Raw genomic sequence first — 12560 nt, 5'->3', positions numbered from 1 at the left:
TCCACCCCTTGAATGCACGCAGGCCCCAAGGTCCATCAGTATTTCCTGAGAAATACCTCTAGGCCTGCGCCACTGCTTCCTTCAACCCCTAGGCCTCATTGTCCCATGCCAGAAATATTACAAAAGTCTTCTAGCTGCCCTCCCTGTTTCCTGGCTTTCTACCATCCAAGTCATTCTGAAGTCCAGGCCACATTATTCCTGCTAAAAAGCAGCCTAATCCCATCATAGCTCTGCCCCAAATCCCTTGATGACCTCCTCCTTCCTGACGGAGCCAATTGAAACACTTCTGCCTGATGTCTGAGGCCTTCTGTGATCTGACTCAACTCTTCCCCACTTATCTCTTCCTCCCCCCGGAGCCACAGTAAGGCCACTTCCCGCTGTCCCCGGCCCGCCAGGTCCCTTTGAGCTCCTGCTCGTATATCCCTGCTTGCCCCATCTTCTCCACTCACCACCCCCTGACCAAGTGTCCCGGTCACCCTCTCACTGAGGCCCAGCTCTCCCACCCTCCACAGAAAGCCTTTCCTGAGCATGCTACTCACCCCAGTCTCCCAGACCTTAGCACTTCCACAAGGCCAACTCGGACTGTGCTCACAGTCCATCTAGATCTAGACCAAGACTCTTCTTTACAGACGTGGAACCTGCGGTGCAGCAAGTGGGCCATCTTTGTCCAGTGTCAGGCTGTGGTGGAGGTTGGAGCTGGGACTCAAACCCAGTTCTGATGCCCAGCCAGTGCTCTGCCCATTCTCCCCAACCCCCACCACACTGCAGCCTGGGCCTCAGATAAGTGAGGCTGAGTCCTAACAGTCTGCCTGATATTGGTGACTGTCTTCTGGGGGGCTGGCCTTCTCTGCCCCAGTCACACAGCTTCCTGAGACCAGAGCCCAGGCTGCACTGCTGCATCCGCTCCTGGGCTCAGAGCTGGGCCTCTGTCCCCCGCCTTATCATGCCCGTGATCACCTCAAGCACTTCTTTATTATCCCACCTCTTTTTGCCGTCAGATAGCTCTTAGACCCCAGCTGAGCCTGATGAGGGAGCAGGATGCCAGCTGAGGACAAAGCACAAGCTGACGCACCGCAACCTCCCCTCCACACACACTCCGGGGTGGGATATATGTGACATTCCTTTAGGAAACCTCCAACTGTCTTAACATTGATCCTTTGCTAACAGGGAAAAACAACCTTCACTTGATAATAGCCAGGCCTCCAGTATCCTGAGAGTCCTCTTTAGCATATGAGAGCCCTTTTGGACACCTCCCTTTTTCCTTACCTCCCCTAACTCCATAGTGTATAATCAACCATTCCTCACAACCCCAGGGCAGCAGCTCTTTCTACCCACAGGTCCTGTCCCCGTGCTTTAATAAAATCACCTTTTTGCACCAAAGATATCTCAAGAATTCTTTCTTGGCCATCGGCTCCGGACCTCACCAACGTTCCAAAACTACATCAAGCCCCTTGCTGATTAATCTCTGGACCCCAAAGAAGAACAGCAAAGACCTTGACCATTGGAAATCTAGTTCCAGAGGTCTCCCCTCACCCTCCAGATGGCCCTCCCCTCTCACCAAAATCCCCTGGATTTCCCTGTTCATTGTGCTCCCTCTTGTACCAGAGTTGGGATGGGGGCTGGCGGGGGGGGGGAGGTCAGGCCATGCCAGGCTGCCACCCACAAAACACAGCTGCCAGTAAGAGAAGGCAGGCCACGGCCATGTCAGAATGTGACAACTCCCATCTGACCCCGGGCACTGGAAATGGCACTCCAGAAATTCTCTCCAGCGGATCAGAGCTGTACCCCAGCACCTGGGCGCACACTTCTACCGGCAATGTTTGCATCATACGGACAGTTTACAGAGCATTTATTTTCTCGAATAATGCCTCATTTCTCCTGATAACAGGCTGGTGAGGTTACCAGGGCAAATATCATTATCCCCACTTAATCAGTCAATGAGAGCGTGTTTAAGGTCTCCGAGGCAGAGGCAGGGAAGAAAGAAAAAGGAAGGCTAGCGTGTGAGCCACTGCCATGTGTTGGAATCCTGAGCAGATGGGGTTGCTGGCAGGCAAAGCATGGTCTGAGAGGAAGCACCTGGAAGGGGTCCTGAAACCCACATTTCTATTAGATCTGTGGATTTCAACCTGGCTGCTTTTACAAATGCTGATGCCCGGGCCTCGGCCCCAGAGGGCGGCGGAACTGACCTGGAGCGCAGGCCAAACAGCACTTTACAAAGGTTCCCCAGGTCCATCTCAGGTGCTGCTAGGATCATGAATCGCTGATTTAGATGCTAACTCTCCACGGGAATGGGTGGAGGAAATTTCTGAAATGAATCCACCAGCGCTGTTTTCTGCGGCCCCTCTTGGACAACACTGAAGGCAGCCGGTTTTGCTCCCTGGAGGGGCTGGGGCTGTAAAATCACATTCTCGGGGAGGGGGTAGGGGGATGGGGAACTGGGGGACGGACATTAAGGAGGGTCTGTGATGTCATGAGCACTGGGTATTACATAATACTGATGACTCACTGACCTCTACCTCTGAAACCAATAATACACTATATGTCAATTAATTGAATTTAAATTTTAAAAAAATCACATTCTCGGCCTGTCTCCCTTCCTCTTTTATTTGCCCAAAGTTCTACCCACTGACAACATCATCACAGAGGTTACAAATTGGCAACAGGCTACCACACGGCCTAGCACATATCTTATTTAGCCCGCCTAACATGTTACAAGTATGATGAAAACACTGAAAAATTAGGAGATTTCACTTGAAAATCCAGGGTCCCAGCATCTCAGGTCTAGCCACGCTGGGCACCTGTTATCTCGGGGCAATGCTCAGCTAGAACTGAGTAGCCACTGCCCCCTCCAGACAGTGCAGGGGTGCTGCAGCTTGCCCCAGGCCCCACCCAGGCGCCCCCCCCCACCCCCGCACTGATGCACACACCTGTCTGACCCCTGTAGGCCTTAAAGCTCCCAATAGTTGGAATTTACGGGCAGAAGGCCTCAGGTGTTAGGGCCGGGATTAGGATGAGGCAAGAGAGGTGCCTAGGTGTGCAAGATTTAAATCTTAACATTCAAATCTTGCACTGTAGCCACCTCTCTTGCTTCACCCAAGTCCCACACCTTTTAGGTATCCTAAAGCTCTCTGCCAGGCTGCCCCTTGCTCAACCCTGACCTGTTTCCCCAGCTCAGAAAACCCCTGATGACCAGAGACACCTCTCTCAGCTTCTGTCCCAAGGTTTCCACTTCCCTGTGGGGATGATTGTCCATCACAGGAGTGCAGAAAGCCCTGTCTGGCCCTGTGGCTTCTTGGACATCCCATCCTCTATTCCATTGCCTCTGAACCTGATAAGCCTCCTATGCATAAAGAATGATGGCCTGGAGGCAGGGTTAACCAGATGGCTGAGGCCTGCCTGGCTTCAGCCCTGCTCCTTATCTCAAGCCTGCTCCTTTCCCAAAGGAAGCCCCTATCTTGTTGGAACAGAGCAATCTAAAAAATCACCCTGCTGATTCCTCTGAGTTTCCTGGGATAGTTCTCTCCAACGCCCACATACAACCACCTCCCCGGGGCCAATGGAAGGTCTTCAATCCTGTCCCTTTAGAATTAGCTCCAAAATATAGAAGGAAATGTTCATGCAGGAGAGTCCATGTCAACACCCAGGCAGGGTTCCTAGGCTGTGGAGTCTCATAGGCCAGCAAGTTAAACATGCATACACAAAAAACTAGATACTGACTTTTCATTTTGCTAAGAAAAAGTAATTTTTAGTCACAATTTCCATCTCCTATCACCATTATTTCCTAAAGAAAAAAGATGTCTTAAGCCAAAGAAAAACAAGGGCTGCTTTTTAAACTAACTACCTCTGGCTTTATAATAGCTCGTTCTCAGGTAGAACTCGCTGTGGACCAGGTATCGGTCTAAATTCTTATATTAACTTGCTTGACCCTCAGAACAACCTAACGAGGTCAATACTAGTCATAGCCTCATTTTATAGATGAGAATATTGAGTCATAGGGAGGTTAGGTGACTTCTCCAAGGTCATACAGCTACTGCAAAGAGCTGGAATATGAGCCCCGAGAGTCTGGTTCAAGACCACCCTGCTGTTCTAACAAGGTGAAATATTCATTTTACCATACTGTCCTTATTTCTCTTATTCTATGCAGGCCCAGCAACGCCTCAGTCGCAGATGGGTCCAAAAACCCATGTTGGGGAGCTTCTTCCCTAGGGTACCGAGTCACGCTTGGTTAGATTTGTAAAGCGTGGCACATGGATCCTGTTATAAAGGGCATTCTCAAACCACATGGTGAGGCAGATTTGCATGACCCACAGGGGGTTTATAAGGGAGATATGGAAGCAGTTGTCCTTCCCAGTGGGGTGGGGGTGGGGGACATCGGGCTTGGTAGATTCAGCTGAGCTGGCTGAGTGTGCCCTCCTCTCTGGCTGTCTTCTGGGGGTCCATCCCAATGTGCCCTACCCAAAGAATCACTCTTGTCAAGAGCTCCAGCCACCCTTTTCTCCTGAGCTCTAGACCCATATTCCAACTGCCTGTGAACATCAACTCCTAGACCCCACAGGCACCTGAAACTCGGTAGGTCTCCCATCACAGTCATTTCTTCTTCTTAAACTCACTCTCTCTTCTCGATTCCCCACCTTGTCATTTATTCACTCAACAGATATTTGTGAAGCACCTGGTCTGCTTCTACTTCCTGGTCACTAGAAATGGGCTGGTGAACAGGACGGAGTCCCTGCCCACATTCTGGTGGGGAGAGACAGGCAGTAAACAAGTCACAAATTAAATACTCATCAGGTTAGGTGCTAGGAGGAAAAATGAAGCAGAATGTAGGCAACACAGCTACATGCTACAATTTCCATTTCCCCTTTGTTCTATGGCTCCAATTTTTAACTGAATCCAACCCCCCCCCCATTAAAGACTATATTTCTAGCCTTCCCTGCAGCTAGATGTGGCCATGGGAGCAAGCTCTGGCCAACGAGATTAAAGTGAGAGCATCTCATACTAGTTTCCAGAAGCCTTCCTTAAGACGCCTGGGTGGCTCAGTTGTTAGGTGTCTGCCTTCGGCTCAGGTCATGATCCCAGGGTCCTGGGATCGAGCCCCGCATCGGGGTCCCTGCTCCGTGGGAAGCCTGCTTCTCCCTCTCTCTCCCCTGCTTGTGCTCTGTCAAATAAATAAAATCTTTAAAAAAAAAAAAAGACACTGCGATTATGCAGCTCTTCTTCTTTGCCATTCTTCCTTCCTGCTGGCTGAAATACAGGCAGACTGGCTAGAGAACTAGGAATGTCTTGGATATTGAGATAAACTTGGGAATGGCAGCCACACAAAACAAAGCAACAAAATAATATAGAAGGAGCTTGTGTCCCTGTCACCAAGGTGTCGCATATCAGCCCCCCACTGCCTCTAGGTTTCTAGAACTTCAGAGGAAAATAAATTTTCAATGTGTTAATCCAACTGCTATTTTGGAATTTTCTGTTACTATCAGACAAATCTAATCCTAACTGATACCTAGGTTGAACAGCAGAGAATAAGAGTATCAGGGCGCCTGGGTGGCTCAGTCGTTAAGCGTCTGCCTTCGGCTCAGGTCATGATCCCAGGGTCCTGGGATCGAGCCCCACATCGGGCTCTCTGCTCAGCAGGAGGCCTGCTTCTCCCTCTCCCACTCCCCCTGATTGTGTTTCCTCTCTCGCGCTGTCTCTCTCTGTCAAATACATAAATAAAATCTTTAAAAAAAAAAATAGAGAATAAGAGTATCATTTCAGATAGCACGAATAGGGGAGGCCTCTCTGAGGATATGACATTTGAGCAGAAACCAGCATAAAATGGAGTACACCACGCCTGTGCTTCCTCTGCCCTCTTGGGGAAAAGTGTCCCAGGTAGAACCATCTTCCCATCAGGCAAGCTGGAAACCTGAGCATTATCCTTGAGATTTTCTCCTCCCAAATGTCCTGCATCTAATCTGTCACCAGACCCTATGGAGTCAACCTATATATGTGCCTCAAGAACAAAACAAAACACATCCCACCTAGTACTCTCTTGAATCCATTCTCTCCTCCCCATTCCTTCTGCTAGAACAGGCTGTAGTGGGTTGCGTGGTGCCCCCTAAAAGATATGCCTTAATCCCCACAACCTGTGCTGTGACCTTATTGGGGAAAAAAGGGTCTTTGTGTATGTAACTAAGTTAGGGATCTCGAGATAAGATCTTCCGAGATAAGATCTTCCGAGATGGGCTCTCCCTGGTGGGCCCTAAATCCAGTGACCTTCCTGATAGGAGGCAGAAGAGAAGACAGTAGGGGAAAAAGAAGAACGGCCCATGAAGGTGGAGGCAGAGATGAGAGGGGGTTCTGCAGCCACAAACCAGGCAGTGCCTGGAGCCACTGAAAGTGAAAGAGGCCAGGAAGGATCCTCCCCTAGAGCCTCAGGAGGGAGCCCCGCCCTGCTGACACCTTGATTTCGGACTTCTGGCCTACATAACTGTGAGATAAAAAATTTCTGTTATTTTAAACCACCAATTTTGTGCCAATTTGCTCTTGCAGTCCTACGAAACTGATACAAAGCCCTTAACAATATCAACTCTCTCCTAGTCCCAGGCTACGGAACTGATCTGTTCAGAATCCCCTGTAGCAAAAATGTTTTGACCATGTATCTCAACAATCTATATATTTACTTATAACTATCAATGCATACTACTGCACTACCTAAAACATAGACATGAAAACAGATGAAACAGATGGGAGTGTAAAATGACATTACTTTGGAACTGTTTTTGACTATTCCTAATAAAGTTTAAATAGGGGTGCCTGGGTGGCTCAGTGGTTTGGGCATCCAACTCTTGGTTTCGACTCAAGTCATGAGCCCCACTTAGGGCTCCACACTCAGCATGGAGTCTGTTTGGGATTCTCTCTCTCCCTCTCCCTCTGCCCCTCCCCCTTCTCGCACACTCCCTCCCTCTCTCTCTCTCTCAAATAAATAAATACATCTTTAAAAAAATTAATATAGGGCACTCCAGGTCATGATCCTGGAGTCCCTGGATGGAGTCCCGCATCAGGCTCCCTGCTCAGCGGGGAGTCTGCTTCTCCCTCTGACCCTCCCCCCTCTCATGTGCTCGCTCTCTCTCATTCTCTCTCTCTCAAATAAATAAATAAAATCTCAAAAAAAATTAATATATACCTACCCCATGACCCAGCGATTCCATTCCTGGGTATTTACCCAAGAGAAATTAAAGCACATGTTCATACAAGGATTTGTACACAAATGCAGACAGCCCTTTATTAGTAATAGCCAAAACTAGAAACAACCCAAATATCCATGAGCAGACAAGCAGATTAAAAAATTGTACTATATCTATACATACTTCATACTTCTCAGCTATAAAAATGGAATTCTTTTTTTCCCCTTTGGTAACAATTTTACTGGGATATAATCCACATACCATATAATTCACCTATTTAAAGTGTACAGTTTCATGATTTTTAATAAATTGCAGAGTTGTGACATCATCACCACAATCATTTTCAGAGCATTTTCATTATCCCAAAAAGAAACATCACACCCATTAGCTGTCACCTCCCAAACTCCCGTGCTCCCCTATGGCTATAGGCAACCACTAATCTACTTTCTGTCTCTACAGATGGGCCTGTTCTGGACATTCCATGTAAATGGAATCATACAATATGTGATCTTTGGTGAATGACTTCTTTCATTAAGCATGTAAATGTACTTCATTTATGTTCATTCACGTTGTAGTATATATCTGAACTGCAGTCCTTTTTTATTTCTGAATAAGATCCCATTGTGTGGATATACCACACTTTATCCATTCATCAGTTGATAGATAAAATATTATAGACTACGTGCCTTAAAAAACAGAAATGTATTTTCTCACAATTCTGGAGGCTAGAAGTCCAAGATCAAGGCGTTGCCAGGTTGAGCTTCTTCTAAGGACTCTCCTTAGCTCCTTAGCAGATAGCCGCCTTCCTCACATGGTCTTCTCCCTGTGTGCACACATCCCTGATGTCTCTTTGTGAGTCCAAAGTTCCTCTTCTTGAAAAGACGTCAGTCAGATTGGAATAGGGTGCACTCTAAAGATCTCATTTTAAATTAATTAACTCTTTAAAGACCCCCATCTCCAAATGTGATTATATTTTGAGGTGCTGGGGATTAAAACTTCAACATATGAATTTGGTAGTAGAGGGACACAATTCAGCCCGTAACAGGTATCACAGTAAGAAACCACTGCCAAATCCAAGGTCACAAAGATTCATATCTGTGTTTTCTTCTAAGAGTTTTACAATTTTAGCTACTGCATATTTTGAATTAATTTTTGTATATGGCATGAGGCAGGGATTCAATTTCATTCTTTTGCATGTGGATATCCAATTGTCACAAGCATCGTTTGTTGAAGAGATTATTCTTATCCCACTGAATTGTTTTCATATCCCTGTGAAAACCAAATAACTGTAAATGTAAGAGTTTACATTTACCTCTCAATTCTATTCCATTGATCTATAGGTCTATCCTTACTCCAGTACCATGCTGTCTTGATTACTGTAGCTTTATAAGTTGTAAAAACAGGAAATGCAAGTTCCTTGACTTTCTTCTTATTATTCAAGATGTTTTGGCTAATCTGAGTACCTTCCATCTCCACATGAATTTTAGAATTATCTTGTCCATTTCTGCCAAGAAGCCAGCTGGAATTTTGATAGAGATTGTGTTGAATCTGTAGGTCAATTTGGGGAGTATTGCCATCTTAATATTAAGTTTTCTAATCCATGAACATGGAATGTCTTTCCATTTTTTTTAGATCTTCTCCAATTTCTTTCAACAATGTTTTATACTTTTCAGAGTATAAGGCTTGGACTTGGACTTAAAGTTTATTCCTAAGTGTTTTGTTCTTTCTGGTGCTATTATAAATGAAACTGTTTTCTTAATTTCTTATTGGATTATTCATTGCAAATGTATAGAAGTACAATTGATTTTCACATATCACTTTTATATCCTGCAACCTTGCTGAATGTGTTTATTTTAACAGTGTGTGGGCGTGTGTGTGTGTGTGTATTTTAGGATTGTCTATGTAAAAGATCACATAGGAATGAACTCAGTACATGCAGCAATATGAAAATATTAAAGCCAGGTACAAAAGAGTACACATGTATGATTCCATTTACATGAGGTTCAAGAACAGGAAAACTAACCTATGGTGATAGAAGTCAGAACAATGATACCCTCAGGACAGGGGATGGGGAAGTATTGACTGGATAGGGACATGAGATTTTGGGAGGTGATGGAAATATTCTATATCTTGAACGGGGTTCCATAGGTATAGACATGTGTTCAAATTTCTTGACCTGACACTTAGAATGTATGCGTTTGACAGCTAATAAATTATACTTCAATAAAAAAAGGCATAAAAATGAGATAAACTAATTTTAAATGTGGTGGCCTAACAGTATCATTAGCTAATTATCTCAAGGCCCTCTGTAAACATAAGGATTAGCTTATCATTAGTGATGTACAGCATAAAGCCAGAATTCAAAGAGCCTTGTCTGTTTTTTTTCTCTGACTACTTATTATATCTGATCAGATCTTTTATTTCTTTTAACCCCAAGATGTGGCTAATGAGTAGCTGGTACCAGGGATAAGAAACAAGTCAGTTGCTCTTATTTTCTCAGTGTTCATTAGGTTTTTTTAAGTTTATTTTTTTTAGTAATCTCTACACCCAACATAGGACTCAAACCCAAGACCCCGAGATCAAGAGTCACTCTCTCGGGGCACCTGGGTGGCTCAGTTGGTTAAGCGACTGCCTTCGGCTCAGGTCATGATCCTGGAGTCCCAGGATCGAGTCCCGCATCGGACTCCCTGCTCGGCAGGGAGTCTGCTTCTCCCTCTGACCCTCCTCCCTCTCATGCTCTCTGTCTCTCATTCGCTCTCTCTCAAATAAATAAATAAAATCTTAAAAAAAAAAAAAAAAAAAAAAAGAGTCACTCTCTCTTCCGACTCAACCGACCAGGTGCCCCATTATTCATTAGCTGTAATCCATAGTTTCTATGAAGAAATCTTTCTTTTTTATTTTTTTTTAAGATTTTATTTATGTATTTGACAGAGAGAGACACAGCCAGAGAGGGAACACAAGCAGGGAGAGTGGGAGAGGGAGAAGCAGGCTTCCTGCAGAGCAGGGAGCCCAATGCGAGGCTCGATCCCAGGACCCTGGGATCATGACCTGAGCTGAAGGCAGATGCTTAACGACTGAGCCACCCAGGCACCCCTGCAGACATCTTTCTAAGCCACTTGCTTATTTTGTGAGGGTCAGCCTAGTTAAAGCCAGATAATATGATGTATAAAACTACCTCAACCAGGCAGTCAGAAGACGGTAATGCCTCATAACATGCTAAAAATGGCCCTGGAAACGAAGGAAGGGACCATGATCTGTCCCTTCTTATTGAGAGAGACCCTGAGTACAAAATTATACAAGTAACCATCTGGAAGGCTCACCAAGCAAGGCTACCAGTGCCAATTGAGCTTTAAAAAATTGTTAGCAATGGAACTTGTAAAACTTTCTTCCCATTCCAAGGTGGATCATCTTGCACACATACCGCCGCCTCTGGAGAGTTCTCTACACTCATCCCCACTACCTCCTGGCTGATTCCCTGGAGGCTCAAGGCTCATGCTCCTTGCTGCTGTCAGACAGAACACAATTTAATCACATGACTCTTCAGCCTAAAGATCTTTTGGGCCCCCTCCATGGAGTTCCTTAACTGGACATCCAGGGCCAGCCCAATCCAACTTCATCAGCCTCCCTTCCCGCCTTCCCCACCAGCACCACACCAGACAGCCTCCCAGGCTCTTTCCGCCCTTCACAGGCTCCATGTTTGCCCTAGCTGCTGGCTCTGCCTGGAATGTCCTTCCTGGCCGGCAGATTCCTTCTTCTGCTTCAAGACCTTCTGCTAATCTCACGTCCGCTGTCCAATCTTCCTTCTCTCCCCAAGACAGGGTGGATCCCTCCCTCATCTGGCTCTTAAGGCACATGTCACCCTCTGTTGTAACTTTTTCCTTTTTTGCATGTTGAGTTTCACTTCTCAGCCATAAATCCTCAAATGCTGGGGTCTCTGATTCATTTTTGAAAGAACAAGAATACGGCTGTTCCATCAGTGGAATAAGCAGCAGGGCAGAGGTGGCTATGAATCTGGACCCAGCCTTGGACCTCACCTGGGACTAGATAAGGGAGCCAGATATGGGAGAAATCACGAGTTGCTGTACTTTTCTCCCAGGAAACTGGCCCTCCAAAGCCTCCACCTCACCACCTTCCCATGAAGCAATCCACCTCAGATTCACTCTACTGCAATTTGATAGGCACAGTAAAGTGCCTGCTTGGGGAATGAGACGGAAGGTGAGGGGCCATCACAGGTAGCACAGAAAATTCTCTGATTTGGAACCATATGGGATATGTCAATAGAAAAGATCTAAAACTTTTTTTGGCCCATGTTCCAGTGCAGAGGGGATGGGTACCAAGTTCCTGGCATGCCGGATTCTGCACAGTGGAAAAGACAAGAGGGGAGAGACCCTTCCATTCCCTCTCCCAGAGCCTCTCCCAGTCAGGAAGCCATACAGCTCCAAGGTAGGAAGGTCCTGTGTTTAGCTCGGACACTTAGCATTTTGCTCCCAAGAAAGGGCTAAGAGAGGACCCTAGTAACAAAGGCCCCCTCATAAAGCTCCTGCCCTGTGGCGTGGGCTGGGCCCAGGTAGGAACAGATTAGAAGTAAATGTTCTTCCTCCCCTGGGAATCCACAGTAGGGCTGCATGGCTTACTGAAACCAGGATCAGAATTCCCAAAGGGAATCGCCACACACTATCACTCCTGTATAGAAAATGTTATAGAAGGATACGGAAAGAGCATTTAGGGTTCTTACCTTAGCTTCAGTAAGCGGGGGCTTGATGGGTTTTTCAGATGCTTCACTCTTAAAGAAAGACAGGACAAAATAAGGTGTGACAAAGGCATCTTAGCAACTGGTATTCACAACATATTGATGCTCATAACTAATCAATCATGTTCAGAAAGCAACCGTAACCCCGAAATCACTGATGACATACTGACATGACGAACAATTCTCTGGATGAAGTACAGCAGAGCTCAGAAATGTCCCGTTCGTGAATGTATTCCCATCAACATTGATTAGGTGCTTCCAAACCTACAGGGACTGTGCTGGGAAGTGGGGGTTCAAAGATGACAGACAACAGTGGCTCTGCCTGCAGGGAGCCCATAATCCACTAGAGCAGACAGATGTGCCCACCAATAATGAAAGCATGGCGCTGGCTGAGCCGCTGGAGAGGCGTGCAGGGGGGCTAGGGGAACACAGGGGTCTGTCCCTGCTGAGCCACTGGCCACAGTGTGTCCCCAAGATTGCAGGATGCAATACTCCCCAGAGGAACATGGACGGAACACAGCCATCAAGCAGCAACCTGCTGGATGAGTTAGTATCCTTGACGAATTAGCATCCTGTCCTTCCGTAACCCTCTTAGGACTTGCCTTGCCTCACAGATTTTGGAAGATGCTGCCAGTCAAGAGAGGGGC

Source organism: Neomonachus schauinslandi, chromosome 6 (assembly GCF_002201575.2).
Source record: "Neomonachus schauinslandi chromosome 6, ASM220157v2, whole genome shotgun sequence".
NCBI lineage: Eukaryota > Metazoa > Chordata > Mammalia > Carnivora > Phocidae > Neomonachus > Neomonachus schauinslandi.
The sequence above is the reverse complement of the archived record's forward strand: the minus strand, read 5'-3'. Positions refer to the sequence as shown.